Here is a 21,482-nt window from a genome sequence, read left to right on the forward strand (position 1 = left end):
GCCCACGGGCTCTCTCCAGGACTTGGCTCTGAACACAGTCAGAAGGCAGTCACGCCGTGGTCCGATGAATTGCTGCACGTTCGGTTTTGGCAGTTTCACTCTTTGCCCCCAAAAGCTCGCATTAGGCACTAAATAATAATAATGAGGAAATTCAATTAAAAACTATTTTGGAGCCAGAGAAGGTAATGACTATAAATAAGAAAGAGAATAAGCCATATCACCTGCTGCATGGACATTGTGTAAATAGCTTGTTTTGCTTAAACATTAGCTAAGCAACATTGAATTTAAAGGGTGTTTCCATTAGCCAAAGGTATGTAGTGTGTGATATAGAGTGATTATTGCAAATTTGGCCAGGTTTTCTATCTGGAATAAGAGAAAATCTGGCCAGGGCATGTCCGACAGCTTGCTCACGAATTCCTAATGTCCATCAAAAGTGGAATTATGACTAAAATAAAGGCCTGTCTTTAACTAGGTAATACTGTTTTATTTCATTTTATAGGTAATGAAAGTTTACAGGCAAGTGAAATTTTAAGCTTTTATATAATTTATTACAGGAACTGCTCACATACAGAATCAGGATAAGAATGCTCTTCTTTTAGCTATAACTTCTTAATTTTTTATTTCTTGCAAATAAACAGCTTAGTTAAATAAACTTAGTTAAATAAACCACCATTAACCAATTCATTAATTCAAGTCTAATAGCCTTTTTATTATCCATCATAATCACTTCTTTATTTAAATTGAGCTTTATTTAGTTTATTGTCTCTATTATTGCCTGAGAGAGGAGAAGAAATTTTATGTCATCAAGCTTATGCAGGAGAGAGTAATTTTAAGATTGTGGGCTTCCCAGTCAAAAAGGTTTAGATATAAATCCCAGCTTCCTTATTAACCAGCATGGACACTTTTCTTAAATAATTTTAGCCTCTTAAAGCTTCAGTTTCTTTTTCCAAAAAATAGGTTATCTATTCTGTCTACAGAAATTGTCACTGACATGGGGGAAGATGATCTTCTCACAGCCTTCTTCCCTGTCTGGTGTTCAGATTGTAGGATTTTTCATGAGTTGGGCTAAACAGGGTAAAGTTCTTAAATGTTGGTGTGTGTTCGATCAGCACTCCAGCATCAGCCTATTATTACCCTTTGTTACCTACGTATCTTCCTAAGGGATCTCCTGCACTTGCGTGGGATCAATTTCTGTGTATCTGGCCGACTCCAAATTTTATCCATACAGCTAGAATTTCCCATGAGCCTCAGACACAGACATCTGCTTACCTAACATTTCTAACTAGCTACTTCACGTTAACTCGAAAGAAGATTCTTATTATATATCAAGGCATCAACACTAGATATCTGAGAACCATCCTTAGCCAAAATAGAGTTTAGTAAGACTAAAGCACAACGTATGTGAAGGAGACAAAGGAGAGAAAGAAGGCAAGAGCCAGACTGTGAAGGGCCGTGCATGCCAAGCGGAGAATGTTCATCTTTATTCTGAAGGCAGTGGAGGGTCCTTCAGTGGAAGGCTTCTCAGCAAGTATGTAACACGGTCAGATTTAAGTTCGGTTACAATTTCTCTAAGAACCGTATAGGGGATGGTTTGAAGAGAACTTTACTGAACTTGGGCAAAGCAGAGAGAAAGCTATTGCAGTAATCTGAGGATTCAAAGAGAGTACTCCATTCCGGACAATGAAATTCCGGTTGCTTTAGATTCAAAACCTCAGAGTTGAAAGGGCTTCTACATAAGCGGGTAAAATTTTCCTTTCCAAACAAAGTAACAGGATACTCCGGAAGTTTCTCAGCCTGCCCAAGGTTACTAAGCTGGCAGATAGCAAATACCAGACTGGCATTTTGCGGTCCTAAGATACAGTTTTGTGGGTTTGCCTTGGAGAAAAAAGAATTTCGATTGTCTGTGCTTCATACATTTTTACGTGGCAGCTTCCTTGAAAGGGAACAAAACTTGAAAGGCTTTCTTTCGGTAACATTATTTTTTTCCAATTCACAGATGTGGGTTTTTAGGCTTGAGAAGGTTGTGACGTTTCTATGTCACACAGTTAATTAGTGGCAAACTTATTTAATGAATTCAAATCTCTTAATATCAAGGGTCAGTTTTTCCATCTTCGTTCTAGAGGTTTTATCTCATCTAGAGCGACATAGGCACTTAGTAGCTCCTATTTGCATTTTGACAACTGATTGTCTTTTGTTTAGATTAAAACATGGTTATTTTCAAAGAATGTCTATGTTAGAATGAAAATAGCAGGAGTTATTGAGTCAGTCAGAACCGGGTTCAGATCATAATTCCAAGATTTCCATAACCTCTTGGAACCCCAGTTTCTTCCTTATAAAATAAGGATTACTGTACCTACCTCTTGGGGATTATAAGGCTTAAGCAAGATTAAATGCACTAATTTATTTAATATACATAATAAGAACTCAATCAATGTTAGTTTATTCCCACTTAAACTAGGATACTGATTTTTGAAAGCAGGATTAAATACATTCTGGAAAAGTAATGGTATTGTTAGGCTCTGATTCTGACAGCTCAAATCATAGGCCATGGCAAGTTAGAGAAAATGAAAGACCAACGGCTCTTTAGATTAAAAGGCTGTTAATGTCCTCTAAGCTGTAAGCAGCTTTTTGTCCACGTTTATGAAGGTTGGTTTTGAATCAGGTCAGAAATGACACATATTGGTGGCATCGTCTGAGCCAGAGGATTCTCAGGAGACCTAGTTACATCATATTGGGTTGCTCTAAGTGAGAACACACAGAGACCTTTATGAATTTCACAAAGGCATGCTCTTTGCTTGGAGCATGTAACTATGTGTTGACCTTTAGTAGGATAAGTTCTTATAATGGAGCTACACTGGGGACAAACTCTCACGACTTTGTTAACCTTAGGAAGATAACAACACGGTTGACTTAACAAGCCCACTCCGGGTGTCTTGAATTGTAGAAGTGGGAGTCCCTGAACACAGAGGAAATCCATAACATCCTAACTGATGGTACCTGATGACTTTATCTAAAACAGAACAGAGGGAGTGCTTTCCATTTAAGGAGTGTGGGGAATGTGAACTAAATAAGACTGTGTCTAGCAGAGATGCCTGACCAATTATGGGCATGCTCACTTTTACCTGTGTTAGGGTGCTTGCACAACCCCATCACATTTGCTTCTCATACTCTCTTCATATTCAGTATCTTAGCAAGGAAGGGGAATGGGAAGCACCTTTTCTAAGAGTACTACCTTTTTAACACATTTTCTAAGTAATATGCTGACACAGTTCCTGTTAAGACTATGACGAAAAGATCGTCGAAGAAGCCAGACTTTGACATGCGCTTAAAGGTAAGCTAATCCTGACTCTGCACCACGTCATGATTCTCAGGTGTTAAAATCAGGTTATGCCTCTGCTTGTAAGGAGTAGGTAGGTGGCCAGTGCAGGTGTGGGCAGCCCTGTTTTAGGGAAGAGGAAAGCCGAGTGCCCGAGATGTCAAGTGAGTTGCCAAGACAAGAAAACTCATAAATGGCAGAGCCAGGACTAGGAGTTGAGAGTCCAGTGCTGCCCACTCCATCACTTTTGCCTCTCGGGCCAGTGTGAACCTCAGGGCCCAACAGACTTGAGCTCAAACCCTTATGTGAATGTCAGTCAGATTCTTAACCTCTCTAAGCCTCAGATTTCTCATTCGTGATATGGGTATCATAAATCGACTTCTTATGTTGATGAAATGAAATAACATATGCAAGTGCGGTATTCAATAAATGTTAGTTTCCTTGTCTTATCCGTTTCCTCATCGAGGAAATCAAGGTGCACTGAAACTTAGGAATCTACTCAGGCCACATGAGTGGTATAAAGTAAGAGAGAAGAGCAAGGATTCAACCAGTTTTTTCTGCTCCCAATTTAATGTACTTTGGTGGCATTTGCAGAGCCTAGTATGAGAGTTTCCTCCTACTTTGTTCTTGGACGAGTTGATTTTCTTTTTCCTAATTCCTTCTTATTCGAACTCATAGCTCTTTGCTTCTCACCTTCCAGTCTCTGAAATTGTAGGTTTTTTTCTGATGAGTTCTGTAGAAAATAGCATTGCATCCAAGCTTATTCGTACTTTTGGGAGCTACTTTACTTTCTGTGTGGTAACCATCATCTTAGAAATCTCCTGAAACTTACATCCTCACACGAGCAGCCTCTTAACTTACAGACTGTTTCCCCTTCTGTTCAAAGGCCTTTTCTGACTCCTTTGTTTTCCCCTTATCCATTCCTGTCTCATCTCCCTACACCTTGATCTGAAGCTTTTATACATCGTGGGACTTTATTGCAGTCTGTTTTGAAGTCAGTCACTTTCCTACTATAAATGTACTTATTTAAGAGTTTTGATTTTTCCTTTTCTACGTAAGAGAGGTGGTACTGGCAAAATGATAAGATAAAGCACATACTCTGGGGGAGATGTGGGTGAGGGGCATAATGCATCTTTTCTTTCCCTCTCACTTTTTCCGGTTTAATTCCACATAACAGATATTTTTCGAGCACCTTCTCTGTGCCAGGTGCTGTTCCAGGTTCAGAGGATATATAACTGAATAAGACAGAGCCCTTTACAGAGCTGACATGTATTACGGTGTTGCCATGAGGGGAATACAGGGGTAAATACGGGCCTACCTGATATAAAGGAAGGCTGGGTAGGACTTAGCCCTGGGAAGAGGCTAGAGTAAGAGGGTAGCATTCAGGGCAAAGAGAATAATGTGATCAAAGACCCAAAGCCAAGGAAGGGCATAGTATGTTTGGAAAACAGAAAAACAAAGTATGGCCTGAGGGTAAAGGTCAAAGTAGGAAGAGAGACTAGATAAGGTAGGAAAGGTGGGCAAGGATCTGATGAACAAATTAGGGATTTCATCCTAAAGACAATGAGAAACCACGGAGAGGTCTAAATGAGGGATTGACTTGATGTGAGATTTCTTTTTAAATGGCCATTCTGATCGCAGTGTCCAGACAGGAGACGGGAAGGACAGTAAACAGAGAAACAGAAGAGACATAGCTAAGAGGCTAACTTAGCCTTAGATAATGGTAGCAGAGAGAGAAAAAAGTGAACAGATTAGAAAGATTGGGTTTAGAAATGGCAGACTATACTGAGGGAGAGTGGGGAGTCAAGTGCCTATATTCTCTGAGAGAGTTAATCTAATCACCCAAATTAAGCTAAAATGTAAAAATACAAATGCTGTGGCTGGAGCAACTGTAACTGGTAATTAACAGTAGCCCTTGGCACCTCCCTCCAAAGCAGTGACTATGCGGGAATATCAGACACCATAGTGGAACCAAACCTGGGAACAGGTGGGAAGAGCTTCCTCACATCATAGCTTCTAACTCTGCTCACGGAAGGCAGTGTGAGAGCTGCAACCACACACCTCAGAAATGCCTTCTCTGGGTAGGGCTGGGTGCTCTTTTCTCACAAAACACCAAATGAGAGAGTCTTAGAAATTTAGACATGGGGAGAAAAATAATTTCCTGAGGAAACAAACCAATTAAATTATCAAACGAGCTGAGCAGCCACTTCTTCCTGGCTCTACTGTGGGACTCCTGATAGATGGCTGTGTGCCTTGTGGTAAAGAGATGGCTCTAGAAATGCACAGAAACTATTGATTTCAAGTTGACAAATGAGAAACCGATCCAATCTAATCAGCCAATCAAAACCCATCACTTTGTCCTGAACAATGCCCATATATTGCCTAGCACTGTTATTAAGAAAAGCTTTTATGCTTATTTCACCTTCATTGCCCTTCAACCAAGGTCTCAGATTTCTCCTGATTTTATTTTCATTGAAGTCTTGATTTGTTAAAACAATCAATTCCCTTGGCTGATTGTTTAGACACCTTTGTTAGTTTCACTTATGTGTTTGGGGTGTAGTCTGTTGTAGTTCAAGAAATAGAAGAAGAGATACTATTTAAAATTTTTTAAGTCTGAAGCTGGTGGTCTGGGAAAAGCCATGAGTTTATTTCATTTATTCACTTATAATCCTAGTTGAGCCTGTCTCTTAGTCCTAATGGCGATGCAGAGACAGCTCAGGAGAGAATGCCTGAGAAAGGAGGCAGAAGTATCCAAACTCCATCGCTCTGGGCTTCTATTTTTCTGGGTTTCCTTTCTTTTCTTCCACAACTTTCTATACCTTCAGGCCCCGGTGCTGGCCAGGAACAGTCAACACACCTGCCAGGGTACCCAGCTCCTGCAAGTTCATTTTCCAATAATAGTTGTGAAGGTGCTATTTCTAGGATTTTTCTATCTTATCCTGTCAAGAAAAATCCTCCGTAGGTATGAGCCCTTCACATCACCTTCTCTGACCTAAGATTATGCTGAATTACTGCTCTGCGGCTACTTCGGCCTCTAAAATCCCTGCCTGGTTCTTGGTCCAGGGATCCTGAGGACGTTGCGTCAGTCCGAAGTTGTGGTGGAGGGAAGGCGGCTGCCCGCCATGGCACCCCCGGCATTCTGACCGAAGGAAGCAGAGCATGTTTTTCACATGGGGATGAATTCCCTTTACAGATAATGAGTTGAAAGTCGCTCCCAGTGCAGTGATGTGCATCTGGGGACGGACTAGCTCAGGGGAGGAGTCCAGCTGCTGCTCCTCTCCGTCTATGTTTCTCCTGCATGTCCTTCTTCCTCACCCTCTATTTCATGTCCCCTGTCCCTCTGTTTTCACAACTAGTGCTAATGGAAAATGACAGTTATTAGACCACATTAAGCTCCTGAAAGTGGGTGAAGAGGCTGTGAGTGTCTCAAGTCCTGGACACATGTGGCCCTGCCACCCTCTTCTCATTAAGGGCTGTTCGCTCTTTTTCCACTGCTGGCTGCTTCCTGGGAGTGTGCGCCTGCCCTGGTGGACGTGGAAGTGTGGGGTGAGGGCGGAGTGTGCTCTAGAAGCTTCTGCGTGGATGAAGACCTCGACCAACGGTGTAGCCGCCTGGCGCCACAGCAGCACTTGGGAACTTGTTAGAAATCTGGGCCTCACCCAAGACCTATTCAGTTGCATTTTGTAGTTTATTAAGACTGCCAGGTGATTCATATACACTTTAAAGTTTGAGAAGCACTGGGCCAGGAAATATGTAGGTGGGTGCTCTGTACTGAGTGTTTGTGTCCCCCCAAAACTCATATGTTGAAATCCTAACTCCCAGTATGATGGTGTTAGGAAGTGGGGGCTTTGGGGAATGATTAAGTCATAACGGGAGACCTCATGAATGGACTAGTGGCCTTATAAAAGGGGCCCTAGAGAGTTCCCTTGTCCCTTCTGCCCTGTGAGGACAAAAGAAAAAGATAGCTGTCTGTGAACCAGGAGGTAGGTCTGCTCACCAGACGCTGAATTTTGGGCACCTTGATCTTGGATTTCCCAGCCTCCAGAACTGTGAGAACTAAAACGTTTGCTGTTTGAGCCACAGTCTGTGATATTTTTGTTATAGCAGCCTGAATGGACTGAAATAATGGGTGCATCCCCGTATTCAAACTGGGAGAATCTCAGATGTTAGGAAACTCATGAGCTACTCTTATGGAAAGAATTCGTTTCTGCAGAAACTGAAGTCACCAGTGGCAAATAATGAGGGAATATTTGTGATTTTTCCTGAGGAATTGTGTGTGTGTTTGTGTGTATTTATGTGTGTGCGCATACACGCACAAGTCTTGCCCTTCTAAAAGAGCATTTTGGGGGAGTAAAATAATAATGTTAATGTCTTTGGACCAGTATTTATTTAGAGCCCCTATATGCTAAGCACTGGGGATAAAGTAATGCATAACGAAAAACCTGGTATCCCTCTTAACTTACAGGGAAGGTAATTATTGAATAAATATTCCCACACGGGGTTCTATCGGGATTCTTAAACATGGGGTCACCTCTTAGAAGAAGAGATGTTAAGCTGAGACTTGAAGTATGAACAGGCACAGGGGTGGGAAGGGTACACAGGCAGAAAAACGGGGTGGACAGAAGCCCAGAGACTGGAAGAGCCCTGCCATCAGGGCCAATTCCGATTCGTCAGAATGTGGGGCACAGCAGAGGGGTGTGAGATGAGGCTGGAGGTTGGGCCAAAGTCAGTTCATGAAGGGGGTTTTAATCTTGGTCATTTAGAGCTTTATTTTAAGGAAGTTGGTAAGTTGTCGAGGGAGGGGGGCGTTTACTAGAGAATTTCCAGCAGGAGGTGGGCAGTGAGAGAATGTTCATTGACAGCATTCAAGGAGGCCTAGACCACTCAGGCTGGGGGAGGGGTATGCCACGGTGTTGCTTTCAGGGAGACAGTGTTTCGATAACTGTACCATTAGATACGCTGGCCACAGGTATCAATTCGGAAACAAGATACTTACACGTTCCTCTCTCCTTGAATGACCAGAAAATGAGGAGAAACAGGAGATTTGGGTTTTGGTGATAGTAGGGAAGCAAACTACCTCCAAATCCAATTGACCATAACGACGTTGAAGGGTATTCTTTCTCACTTGATGAGTAAGTCACGAGGCCTGGGCAATTCTAGGAAGTGAGGATCCAACAGTGAGCAAAACAGGAAAAAAATCTATATCTTTGGAGCTTATGTTCAGGGGTGGGGGTGACAAGGAGCTTACATAGATTCCCTCCATCAGATTCTGGACACTGAAACTGCTGGAGGTTTTGGCTATTTAGAGATTCCACTCTCTTTGTGGTTTAAGCCGTTGTCACCTTTACAGTAAGATGTGTTACCTGAAAGGGTTTTTAAGAAAGTTAAATCCGTTATCTCCTGTGTCTATGGATATAGCATTTTTTTTGGATGCTCACGGTGAATTATGATGATAATGGCAGCTACAGAGTGTTTAATCTGTTCTAGACATAGGTCTAAGTGCCATACGTGATTAATTCAGTCAATCCACAAAACTTATTAGAAAGGAATTATCATCAGCATTTTACGGATGAGGAAACCGAAGCTTAGAATGGTGTGTAACTTACCCAGGCTGTGATTGGCAGAGCCAAGATCCAAATAAGAGGAATTCAACACAGATGGTTTGACCAGACTCAGTGCTTTTATACATCGATCCATTCACTAGAGGAAGTCTAAAAAACTTTTTAGAGAATCTGTGATCTAGTTATGTCACCCATTGCTTGTCAACCTTCCTTGGCTGACCAAGGCTTATCTAGTAAGATGTAACTATGGCGGGCCTGCAAAATCCAGCTTCAGTTGGCCCCTGCCTCTTTCTTCAGCTCCAGTCCTGGTTTCTTTCCCCATTCTCTCCACTCCAGGCCACAGACACCATCTTTCAGTCCCTTGTTCTTGCCCTGTTTCTTCTCCCCACAAGATCTTTGCACATGCTGTTCCCAGTGACTAGAATTTTCCTCTTCACTCTTAACATTTATTTTCTCCAACAAACTCAGATCTCAGTTCAAAGTTCATTAGCTTTGGGAAGCTGTCCCTACCATCCCTAACTAGATCAAATCTGTCTGTTATAGGTTCTGTTAATTCCACATAGTTTTCCACTCTAACACTTGGGGAAATCATAATTTATGCTTACTAGTGCCATGGTTCTTAGATATATGATCTCCACATCAGCAGCATCAGCGTCACCTGGGAACTTGTTAGAAGTGCAAATTCTTCCAGTCTACCTCAGACCTACTGAATCCACCCAGTGAACTTGCAGTTGTAGTGGCTGCTAGGCACATCCACTGAACCTGCAGGTTTTCCCTTTGGAAGAAACATCAATGACGTGACAGCTATAGGTAGAAAACTACTTTGTTGGGTAGATTCCATTGATATTTTAGGGATAGAATAAGAGAAAGGTGACAGTGCCCTACCGACCTGAAATAAACCTACTTTGGTTCTTTTTTTACTCAAATATTTATTGAGTATACTATACTGGATGCTCCTGGGGTTACCAAATTGAGTACTATCCTCAAAGAGCTTATATTATCTGTACGTCTGCTTATCTGCTGTGTGTGTGTGTGTGTGTGTGTACTTGTGTACATTCTGAATGTATGCATGTTTTTATAACAAAATGCTGGGCAGACAGTGATGTATTCAAGAGAATGATAATCAGATGAGGAAAAATACTTCCAACTGAAAAATATAGATTGCTTTATGCATTTGCGTGATGTTTTTGGACATGAAAATTACGAGAAATATTTTTTACAAGGCTTCTTATAGCAACTAAAATAATATTAGGGACATTCTATTTGCCATTGAATTATTTACCCAAAGCCATTTAGGACCTACCCTGGACAATGTTTATGTGTTTGTGTGGGAAGTAAAATATCCAAGGGAAACTATGTCCATATTTTTTAACACTTCAAAATGGTTCATTACAGAATGAAAGTTTGGTGTTTTTTTGCTTTAAATCATTCCAGTTCTCTCTTGCTCCCACTTTAAAAAATTGCCTTTGAAAACAACAACAAAAAAAGCAGCTGTACTTAGCAGCTGGGTGGGAATCATGGCATTGAGGAGCTGGGGGATTTGCACAATTAACAGCTAGATATAGATACCAGCTCTAGGATGAGAATGTTTAATGGTGTGCTACCAACTCTGGTCCATGTGATAGACTGATTAAAATCTTATTTACATTTCTTCCAGGTTCTTACAACTCCTGTTTTTCTTCTTTAATTTTGTATTGGGTGGGTTATTGCATTTGGTGAACGTGAAAACTGATGCTGTTTAACAGACTGTTTTCTCTTTTTAGCCGATGTCTATGACATTTTGTATTTACTCTGATTTTGAAAACTAGTCTTGCAGTTATGGCAGAAGTTGTTTCTCCTCTTTGAACATGCTTTCCCTTCACCTTAAAAAATACACACACACACACACACACACACACACACACACACACACAGGCCTGAACTTTAAGACGAGGGGTCCAGATTTTTAAATTATGATTAAAATGGGATTTCGTGTGGCTAAATTTTTCAACAAACATCATGTACCTCCCATGTGCAAACATAGGCACCAACAAAGGCACGATGTCTGTCTTCAAAATACTAGAACTCTAAGTTTCACAAAGGAGGCACAAAGGATGATTGCCAAATAATGTGATAAATGTAATGGAATTCTAAATGCAATGTGGTATCCGGGGTTGGATCCTGGAACAGAAGGAGGTTATTAGCGGACAACTGGTGGAATCTGGATAAAGTCTGGAGTTCGGTTAACGGTAATGAGCCAGTGTTAATTTCTCAGTTTTGACAAACATACCATGGTTATGTAAGATGATGATGTCAGGCAAAACTGGTGAAGGGCGTAAGGGAACTGTCTGTACTAAGTTCACAACTTTTCTATAAATCTAAAATTATTCCAAAATAAAATGTTTATTTTTAAATAAAAGTACTAGGATTTTAATAAAAATTGTCAATAAGCTATTTGTGGGAAATAATTGTTTTCAGGAAAGCACTACATTCTCTCCCCCTTTCCCCCAAGACTTAGAAGATGTGTGAGGAATTGACTTACCATTGGAGAATGAGCCTATATTTTGTGGATCAGGGCTATGCAAAACGATCATGGCCTTGAGAAGCAGAACTCGGCTTGAATTCAGAGAACTCAACACCTGTTCACCACTGTATAATTGTGTAATCGTGAGTCAGTCAATCCATCTGAGCCTTAGGTTTTTCATCTATATAAGGAATATATTGTTTTGCTTGTGCAGATAACGAGACTATACTCTGAGTAGCAAATTCAACATGAGGTAGTGCCGTAAAAGTGCTGTCATCGCGTGCTCTGAAAATGTGGGAAAGGTGCTTGAAAACCATCCGACCGTGGCCCACATGACCCCTGACAGTGGTACTTCCCGGACCTCAGCCTTTGGATCCTGGAAGCTGATTCTTCATGAAAGATAGAGAAACAAGGCCTTCCTGGAAATAAAAAGGCCGGCGTGCTTTATCCTCTTCTGCTGGATGGCCAGAGCATTGCAGCCTTTTTCTGGCCTTCCTCATGCCTGCAAAGGGCGGTTCCAGTCAGCTCTCTTATGTATTTTAGGAGCTCAGCTCTCTAAGTTCCACCTTGAGGCAGCTCCATTTTTTTTTTTTTTCTGTCTTACTGCATCTCAAATGGTCTCATAACAGCACTGTACTGTTAAATGTGTCATTTTCTGAGAATGCTCCAGTGTTTCCCCTTTACACCTCCAGGGTTTAGTTTGTCAGTCTATCACATTCTGGTTTATTTCAGCATACTTAGCATAAAGTCTGTAGCAGTGGGATGCAGAAACCTTCGTTAAGCTGAACTGTGGCCTGCGAAGCATTCCTAGCAAAGAGGGATATATATGGATTTTCCCTTAAGGAAAATATCTAATGCTCAGTTTTGTCTTCTTTCGCTTTGCTCTCTGTCTACCAGCAAAGCAAGAGTGCTGGCTCAGGAAAGCAGTTCATCCACACGCACCCCGTCCGGGCTTTGACTTTCCTCAGCTGGATGTAGGAGAAAAGATGTTCTCATTCCAGCTTCGCCTGTGCCACAGATACACACTGAGGACCTGCTCCTTCTGAGCAGGTGTCATCCACTTGAGGGTAGGAGGGTTGCTGCCCATAAAGGAACCGTTACTACTCGGGGAGCTCGGGGCAGTGCATCAACATTCTCATGGCTCTAAAGCATTACATAATCAGTGCCCGCTTGGTGGTATTACCTCTTGGTGAAAATAGCACTTAATAACAACAGGAACAGCATTCAGTGAGTTCCTACTAGGAGCTTGATATGCCATATCTCATTTGGTATTCCCACACAATACCAGAAGATATATTACTCTTAAATTTATTTTTACAAATGAGAAAACTAGGGATCAGAGAAATTAAATAACTTATTCAAATATAACCATAAGGTGATGGGAAGCAGGGGAGAAAATTTGCATAATTTGCAAATTATAGCCAAGCACTGACATACTACTTTTCCTAATTCATAACACATATCACTCATCAGTCTTTACATACAATTCCTCACTCACTCTGAGATTCTGGAATTGGCCTCACATGGGCTTCATTATTTATTGATCAGGGTTGGCCTTGAATAGAAATCCTATTTTCTATCCAGTGAAGAAATGTTTGTTGAAAGAAAGGAGGATAGAAATCCCTGGGCTGTGGCAGCCAAGGGAAAGCTTCACAGATGAGTAGAAATTAAGCTTGGCCTTGAAAGAAAGGTGTAGGACCTGGATAAGCAGTTAATTATGATAGTAGCTTCACTATTGAGAACTCACTGCCAGCTCTTGCCCATGGCTGCTGTTAATTCATTGAAAGCCCATGGCATTTCTAGGAGATACATACCATCGGTACCCCCATATTATAGGGGAGAAACTGAAACACAGAAAGATTAAGCAGCTTGTGCAAGATCACACAGTCCTTCAAAACAGAGCCAAGATTTTTAATCCAGGTAATGTGGATCTAGAGCCTGCACTCTTCCTCGATATACCATCCTCTTTTAATAGGACAGAGATGTCTATTCACTGATGTATCCTAAGTGTCTGACACATAGTAGGTGGTTAATACATAGGAAATGAATGACTACCTTCTTCCTTTGGTCAAATAAAAGAGGGAAAGTATCCCAGATAGGGGAAATAGCCAAAGCAATAGCACGGAGAAGGAAATGCCAATGACCTGTTAATGATAAATTGATTTCTATGTAGGGCAGGAATTGAACATACATTTGGTAAGGTGAATTGGGTTCAGCGTGAGGCGTTTGGGCTTTCTTTGGTTTGCTCATTATCAAGAACATCACTGTATCCCTGGCCAGGTTCACACAAACCATCCTACAATGTTTTATAGTTCCATATATTAAAGAGTATGTAAAATTACTTAATGGTGGATTTCAGTCTAATGAAATAAACTCTCCCCAAGTTTTTCTTATAAGCCCTTTGAACAGTGGTGGGTCAAGATTAAACAAACGATGTGTTTGTGGAAGTACAAAGGGTTAAAGTATTCTGTAGAAAGTAGTATGAAGTAAGAGGTATCATGGCTTGGAAAAGAGCAGGTAAAATACCCGGTTCTGAGATCTTAGTTATTGGCACCTACTTCCTTTGCTTTTCAAAGCACTGATTACCAATTAGAGCAGTTTAGATCAATAACGTCTTTGGAATTTTCTGAGCAACTCATGCTTCATGTAAATTGAAGGTATTTCAATGTGTTACGTTGTATTATCACTGTAGAATGCCATATGTAACACTGGGGAAAGGAAATTAATCACCAAAAACAATTTTTATTGAGAATTCAGCTGTATAAAAAGAAAGAAATGGATCAAAATCCCCCAGTCATTCTCTCCTGACCATTCACAAAGTGTATTTCTTGTTAAAACCCAGACATCCTGAGAAAAATCCTCTGTCTCAGAAAACGGAATTAATCCTGGTAGTATTTGGACTTCTGCTGTTAATAAAGTCAAGAGAAATGATTCCTGGGTTACCAATGGGCTGAGAGTGTGAAAGGCAAAGCCTATTAAAAACTCGAGGGAATTGTCCATGAAATAAGGCGACTTCGTGAATGTGTGGGTGGCTCTGATTTCCAGAGGGGATTGTGTAGTAAATCAGTCTCTCCGAAGATATTTAGCTTGTTTAGCTCCATGACATTTTCACTCATAATGCTTTTATTTTTCATCTCAGGCGGAGGAGAGAGTATCAGTTCTGAACCAAATTGAGGTTGGACTTTATTGTGTTCTCCCATCTATAAACTCTTATCGGGGTGGTAAAACTGGAAATTAAACCTAGCAGTTTGAAAAAAAAACAACAACAATCATTTCATTAATGAAACAGTCTGTGGCTGGTGGTAAAATACACATCAGGGCCTCATTTGAAGAATTAACTAGGATTAAGGAACAGCCACTTTTCGTGGGAGCTTCTCCCAGGAATTTCTGTGTATAAACATCTGAGATATGACTGCTTTTGGGCACAATTTGGACAGCGTTTGGTATAAGCCCTGGGGGAGATGAAATAACAAGGACATGATGGCATTTAGAGTCGATTCGGGTATTTTTTGTGTACATTATCTCATTGTAACTCTCATAACGGTTCACATCAGGCAAGGTGTTATTATCGTCATTTTACAAATTAAGAAACTGATGTTCAGATGGATTAGATGCCTAACTTCAGGTCCTACAGAGAGAAAGTGGGAGCAGGTATTCAGACTCAGATCCGTCTTACTCCAAAGACCATTCTCTTAAGCACCGGACAGTGGATAGTGATTCCCAAATGTCTATTTGTTTTTCATAAATGCATCATTGTTCATGCTGGACTGAGCCTGTCTTAGAATGTCGTGATGAGTTGGTGGCTCCTAATCTCTCTTCCAGCATATAACACACCTCTCTAAGCCTGTCATCTAATGCATGAAGTACTATTCATTCATTCTATTCATGCATTCTTTAAAGTGAAAAAGATTTGCTTTTATACCTAATGGAGGGACAGTTAGCTAAGGGAGTGGACAGGTGTAGATTTGAATAGCAGCTCTTGTTACCAGCTGTCACTCTGCCTCTGAGAAAGCTACTTAATCTTTGAAGCTCAGTTTCCTCACTTGTAAAATGGAATTTACACTAGTACTGACTAAATATTTTTGAAAGGATAAGTGTGGTACTATCTGTCAGCACCTAGTCAACACACATTGGAGGTGTCAAGAAATGGGTGCTGGATGAAAAGAGATGGGTAAGACACAGTCTCAGTAAACTCATAGTGGGGCAGGGGAGTAGACAGATAATCAATGCCAATCCAGTTTTCTCACCTGAAAAATGGGGGTAATGATACTATTTGTCTCATAGGGTTGTTGTGAGGATTAAATGGGCTAATGTGTAGAGAGCATTTAGAATAGTGCCTGGCACATAGTAAGTGCTCAGTAAATTTTAGCTACAATAGTAATTATGAAGTGCTCAAACGTAGGCTTGCACTGGTGTTATGGTTGCTCAGAGGCAAGAGGGTCAATCATTGGGCTAAGTCAAGACGGCTTCACAGAAACAGTAACATTTGAGCTGGGTCTCAATGCATGTGGAAGAGCCTTCCATACTGTCCAAAAATCCTGCTCCCTAATGGCCAGTTTTATAAATAAGCTTAAGTGCAACGGAGAGAAAGTTGGCAATAGCAGGAGTGCTGGTACATGTTGGCATAAGAATGGAAGGGAATGCAACATCATTGTCAACGAATCTCAGAATTTATGAAAACAAAAATACCCGACAAAGTACGGGTTAAAGGCAACTCTGTCTCCTTTGCTGTTGACCCACTGCATTAATAACGTCCTTTATCAGGAACCTCAGCACATGTTTGGGAGCAAAATCCTTTGGGGTTTAATTGTAAAGAAAGGAAGGTATAGTGGGATAGACGGGTCTCCATTCAGATGTGGCTTTACCACTAACCAGCTGGGTGATCTTGGAGTATTTTCATTGCCTTTCTGAGGTTTCATTTCTCCAGATCTTTAAAGTAAACAATAATTACATATTTTGAAGTATCCTTGTAAACTTTGGAGACAATACACATAAAGTATGTAATGTTTGGTAGATTCTCAGAAAAGGAAAATACTGTTTATTTATATATTTATAATTATAAATACAATTGTAACATAGTTACATATAAATATATAATTATAGACATATATACAACATATGATATGTATAATATAAAAATAATTGTAGCTAAGTGTCTAGCACTGTGAGGACTCTATAGGAAATATCGTTTAAATTTCTCAGTAAATACATGAGTACATATACATATTATTCTTCCCCTTCATACTCACCATTCTAGGAATTCTGGCTACCCACAGGCTGTCCTGTCCACCAGTTGCAAGTAATGAATGCATGGGGACCGCAGCACATTTCTGGTAGTTGACTGTGATACTGGGTATCAGTTCCCCAGGAGCATTCCCTGTGGGAATTGGCTTTAGGTCTAAAGTTTCCTGCTGCAGGGCCCTCGGTAACTTGCCCAAGATCACACAACCAGGACAGAGAAAAAAATTTGAAGCCACAGGTGATCTGTGTGACTACTGAGTGCTCCTAATGAGCATACCACATGCAGTTAAGATTTGGATTGTGTATGATTTGCTAATTAGTTTAGAGTAGAGGGAGGAAAGCAAGATATCAATTTCCAAAGCAACAGAAGTTAGGTAAAGGCATGCCTTGTGCTATTACACGTCGCTTTATTGTGCTTCACAGATGTTTCAGTTTTTATAAATTGAAGGCAAGACCCTCCACCTACAAAAAGATTACGACCTGCTTTATTGTGATACTTGCTTTATTGTGGTGGTCTGGATCCGAACCTGCAATATCTCTGCGGTATGCCTGTATTCTATAAATAAGGTAGGTATGCATTGCATGATGCTCCTAGAAGTAAAGAATGAAAGGAATTAAAAAAGAGATAATTAAGTGCTGGGCCTGGAATGACCACAGAGAAGAAAGCACATACATCTCCCAGGAGAGCTCACTGCACCTCCTGAGACACCATCAGGCTTCCCTGTGTTCCGCTGAAATACAACCACCATCTCTCACTTTCCTTTCAAAATTAAGCTGCCCATCTTTCACACTCCAAAGGAACATGTGGGAAACATTTTTAAACAACTTTTCACTTTTTAAATTTTTTTTTTTTATTTTTTGGTTAAGCTGTGTGTGATTGATTTGCTTTAGCTCCACGAAGAATAACAATTGCTAAGCCTAAGGTATGTCGTAAGAATGTGAAGAATTTTTCTCTTTGCCAGAGTGACTACTGGCTTGGGGGAAAGTTTGGAATGAGTGGTGAGAAGCAGCTTAGCAGAGACGAAGTAAGTGGTAATTTCCTGATCATAGAAAATTATGAGAAAACCCTCAAGGTTGGGACAATGCAAAAAAGAGGCAGTAAATGAGATCTGGCTTCCAAAGGTTTAAATGAGCACATCATTAGACCTCACTCAGCTACCTCCCTCCCAGGGTCCTTTGACAAGGCTGTATGGTATTAGGCAAATGTACTAGCCTGCCCAGCTCTGCCCGAGGGCTGAGGGATCAATACCTGGGAGGCACCTGTGTAATCCATTCCTGACACTCAAATTGAAATGAGACAAGGTTTGTTTTGCTAGTGAAGGGAATAGATAGAAGCATTATTTGACCTTAAGCTGAGCAATTAGAGTGAGGGGGCTGAATTTATGCCATGATCACCAGTAGGGGAAGAGGTGGCACATTATACCTTTTCCAGAATTTCTCTCCCACATTTGTTTGCCTGGCATACTTTTAATTATCCTTGAAGCCCCAAATAACTGCTCTTCTTAGAAACTACTTTCCTCAGGCAGACTTCATAGCTTCCACATTTGTCCTTGAAGGGACTCCATATATTACAATGATTCCCTGACAAGTTTATACCCCTGCTGGAGTCAGTGAGAGATTGTGAACAATGGCTTATTCCTCTATGTACTGCTACTCTCTAGTAAGTGAATTTATTGACTACAGTGTTTTCAATAATTGTTTATTGGATGAATAAATGTTGAAAGCTACTGCATTATAGCCATTACCCCACCCATTGATTCTTTGGGCAAGGTCACCTGACTTCTCTTTGTTTCAGTTTGCATATCTATAGCCTGCAGAAATCTCTCACACACTGGGCTGTAATCACTAGTTGAGCTGTCTCTGAGCTTCTCAGTGGTTATGACAAAAAGAACTTTAACAGTCTGCGACTGTGCCAGGAGCCATTAGACAGACTGAAATACCTTTAGCTGATGGAGACAGTGTTTATGCGAAGGTTCAGGACCCAGCCCGTTAAGCAGTGCTTGGTTTGGGTCAGTGCCAGAGGTAATGCTGCACCTCCTGCTATACCATCAGGCTTCCTTGTGTTCCAGCTGCAAATACAACCACCATGTCTTACTTTCCTCTCAAAATTAAGCTGCCCATTAAGCCATCCTTGGTTTGGGTTAGTGCCAGAGATAGTTACAATAGAGGTAAGTCAACCTAGGTTTGAGACCCTTCTCTGAAGCTAAAGATGACATCTTAGTTTAAAAGGTTTAGTAATCACGGATGCTCCTTGGCAAACACCTACTGCAGTAGCACCTCTAGTTCTCTTCGCCCTGAGCAGCTACTCATAAAGCAAAATAAGGGAGAAAATAAGCAATGAGAAGGGAAGAAGTACGTCAGGCTTTATAAACTAAGTAATTTCTGTCTTATGTGCCTGTAGTTCTGTTTATGACCATAAACCTCGGCGTACCAGGTCATTTGCAGAAGGAAAACATTTATAGTAGTCTACCTAATCAATTGCAAAAAAAAAAAAAGGAATTGCTTTTAGGGTGCTTTAAATTTTTTTTTTTCTAGTATCTTACACCTCTCCACTGCTATCACCTGTAGCAATAATTTTCAGCTTTAGGGCTATGTCCAAAGGATAGGATATCTAGAGTTGATTGCTGATAACTGAATCAATTACATGTGATGAATCAAATTTTTGAATTCCTACATTCCTTTTATTGCCTTCTTCTTTGGATTCAATGCTTTGTCTTTGTGGGACCAGGCACGAAGAGGAGCAATCACAGGAAACAGACTCATCACTGCAGTAAAGGGGACATTATCCAATGCTATCTTGTGAGTTCAGGACTGCAGCATATAGTGTTTTGGAAAGAACATGGGCTTTACAATCAGGTAGACCTCCTCGAGTTTGAAACTCAGCCTGTCCCTTATTATATTACCTCGGGCAGGATTCTTTAAATCCATCTTCCCAACTCTCCAGATCTTTAAAATGAGGTTTGTCATTCCTCGTAGAGCTGCCACGATGGTAAACTAAGAAAAGTCTCCCTGGATATCAAGATCCCCAACACTCAGGTTGCACCTATCCTCCTACATAAGTTCGCAGAAGCCGCCTCTATTAGTTTTCTCTTGCTGAATAACAAATGACCACAGACTTAGCTGCTTAAAACAGCACACACATTTATTACCTCAGAGTTTCTGTAAGTCATAAGTTGAGGCACAGATTTCTTGAGTTCTCAGCCTTAAGGCCTTATAAGCCTGTGGTCTCATCTGAGATTCAGGATCTTATTCCAGACAACATGTGGTGGTTGCCAGTATTCAGTTCCATGAGGTTGTAGGACTGAAGCCCTTAGGATGCAGCGGTTCCCTGACATGTGGCCATTTCCATAGGCAGTTTATAGCATAGCAATTTGCTTCTTCAAAGCCAGCAGTAAAGAAAGTAAAAAAACATATATATGTATATATTTATATGTATTAATGTGATCACAGGAATAACACCTATCACTTTTGCTATATTCTATTGTTTAGAAGCAAGTCACAGGTCCCATTCATACTCAGGAGGTGAGAATCATACAAAAATGTGAATACCTAGAGGTAAAGTGGATCACCAGAGTCACCACAGGGTCTGTCCACCACACTCTCAAAGTTCTACAACCCCGGCACAAGCCACAGTGTGCCCTCCCATCTGTGCTGTTTGCTGATTGTTTCAGTGAAATCAGTTTCATCTTTCCAAGGAAATCAGAGATGGCAAACACTTGGGAAAAGAGCTAATTTTACATCCCTCACTGTTACAAAGATAAATGATACAGGGCTTCAGTTCCCTGTGAGTCCAGACTCAGTCTCAGAATTCTTTGAAAGACAATGCAGAAGACAGAAGCTCCCATTTGATCAGTGTTGGAAGGTGTTATAAAACCTATTTGCCATCCTTGAACTACACTCTACATCCTGGTGAGCTAAGAATGTGGGTTTGCCTAGCGTAGTAGAGAGGGAACTGATCTCAGCTCTGTGCCTGAGGTCCTTAAATGCACTGGCACTGTTAGTAAGGATAATGGTAATTTGTATGGCACTAATAGGAATTCCCACTTATAAAATATGTCCTTCACTCCGTTTCCTAACAGGAAAAATCAGAGAAAAACATTAAAGATAACTGATGAAAATGTAATAGAACACAATTCTGTTTACAAGGGAAAGGAAGTATAGGCTGTTTAACTAGAGATATTGTTAACACAACTAAGAGACTATATGAGTTTGTGTTACTTGGAAAGGAGAAACATCTGTAAATACATTTATTTTTCTGGCAATATTTGTTTTTTCTTTGTATGCCTCTCGATGTGCTGATGGTTTCCTGATTATGCCTTCATGATTATTATATGAGTGAATTACAAGGAATGCTATTATTCTCATATTTTCTGAGCTTTAAAAGACATAAAAGAACACCACATGCCTGTCCTTGGGTTAAGTTTAAGTTAGAGAAAAACAAAATTCATGTACAAGAAAAAGTTCTTATAAGATGGCAGAGATGTATTATTGATCTAAGGCTCATTTGTTTTAATAGAGGCTTTTAGTCATGGATTATCAGTGGAAAGCATATTAGTAAGTGCAGTTTCAATAAGATCTTGTTCTTCTAGTTGCATAAGGGATTGCTACAGAATAAGAAACAAGGAAATAATATTTTACTTGCAGAAATAGAGAAAAGATATAAACATCTATTTTATCTAAGTACGTACAAATATATGTAAAAAGGTCCTTATGGAAAGAAACTATGCCTGAGTATGTCTTCTGCCCTTAAAGGTCTGGCACAGTGCTAGGTACATAGTAAGCATGCAATTACCATTTACATATTTCAAGGATAGAATCTGGGCACTAAGATGGCAATATTTGGCAATAGTCATTTTAATCC

General features: G+C 40.5%; 1 protein-coding gene across 2 annotated transcripts in view; it reads left to right on the plus strand.

Annotated features, from left to right (window-relative positions):
• NRXN3 (neurexin 3) overlaps nt 1-21,482 on the plus strand; it is a 1,427,156-nt gene that overhangs the window by 450,729 nt on the left and 954,945 nt on the right. The window lies entirely within an intron of this gene.

Source organism: Pteropus vampyrus, unplaced genomic scaffold (assembly GCF_000151845.1).
Source record: "Pteropus vampyrus isolate Shadow unplaced genomic scaffold, Pvam_2.0 Scaffold32, whole genome shotgun sequence".
Classification (NCBI taxonomy): domain Eukaryota; kingdom Metazoa; phylum Chordata; class Mammalia; order Chiroptera; family Pteropodidae; genus Pteropus; species Pteropus vampyrus.